We start from the raw sequence: 1,520 nt of genomic DNA on the forward strand, positions 1-1,520 counted from the left end.
CCTTGTTTTCCACCACAACTTCCGAATTTCTTATCTTTTACAAAAACCCATCTGAGCTCCTTGTTTTCTACCACAACTTCCGAATTTCTTATCTTTTAAAAAACTCATCTGAGCTCCTTGTTTTCCACCACAACTTCCGAATTTCTTATCTTTTACAAAAACCCATCTGAGCTCCTTGTTTTCCACCACAACTTCCGAATTTCTTATCTTCCACTAAAACTCCAGGGCTTCTTGTCTTTCAGTTACACTTATGCTGGCTTATATTAAACATTATTTATCTAATACAAACATCGACTCAAGAACTTAAGTTAGTTTAACTTGGACATTCTTCAGATCACAACTAGAGGTGGGAGCCTAATGTCCAATATTTTAGCCATTTCTTGGTGGATATAAATTTTTTGTCTTGCTGAACATTCGGGAAAGTTAATATTTTGCTTTGTCACCAGATTTGGGAGTTCTTATTGGCCAGTCAGCTACATCATATTTCGTTCTTTTCTTACTTTTATGTTTTTTTACTTTTTTATTCTTATAATGCAGGTTGCACAGGATAAGCAAAGTGTATATTCACGTAAAAGGCCTAGGGTCACTTACAACCACATTCGATTGAGGCTGCAATATTTTTTTATTATTGAAGAGGCTATAAAATGTGACGTATCGTTTTAGTTTATTAAAAGCGGCCTGGTATTTTATTTATATTTTCAAATAATATCACGACTTTAATTTTTGGTTGTAAATGTGCTTTTGGTATATATTTTCTTATCATTGTAGAATTACATTTTTTGAATTACTATATTGTTATTTTAGAGATTTGGCATTTTTTGTTAGCTTTGTATGTGTATTTAGGGCTAATATAAGTCTCGCAAACTATTCGAATCTCGTGAGATATAATTAGGTTTACGGTCGAAAACGTCGCTTACAGCGAGGGTACCCAAATGATGAAATAGTGCATTCTAATACTTACTATTTATTTATGATAATTTTCCATGCCTGTCTTTAGAAATTGATCTGCTTAACATTTCTTTTTCAGTCAGTCTCCATGTGTCACCTTTATTTTTCTTTAACGACACTTAAGTATAGTTTTTCTTGATCATTTCTAAAGCAAAACACTTCTAACAACTTTTTACATAACGCTCTCATTTCCGGAAGTATTGCACCGGAAATGAGACACACTTACAACAGTACATTGAAAAATATACAAAAACATTTACTGGAAGTGACCTTCATGACGTCACTCAACTCCTTTTATATATCGCTTATTCGGTTACACCACCATTCCCAGTTTGACCCTGAAGAAGAAAGGCTCACCTTTCAAAAGTGCTCAGGTTATAATATTTTTATCATTTTAGATAAAATGTATAATATATTTAAATATTTGTTGATATATATCTTTATTATATATTATTTATTCATGTTGTTATTTTGCATTGTTAGTTTAGTATTTGTATTTAGGACTGATATAAATCTCTTAAGCTGATTAAACCTTGAGAGATATTTTTTGGATTACGACCGAAAATGTCGTT

Source organism: Limulus polyphemus, unplaced genomic scaffold (genome assembly GCF_000517525.1).
Source record: "Limulus polyphemus unplaced genomic scaffold, Limulus_polyphemus-2.1.2 Scaffold4761, whole genome shotgun sequence".
In the NCBI taxonomy this organism is placed as follows: domain Eukaryota; kingdom Metazoa; phylum Arthropoda; class Merostomata; order Xiphosura; family Limulidae; genus Limulus; species Limulus polyphemus.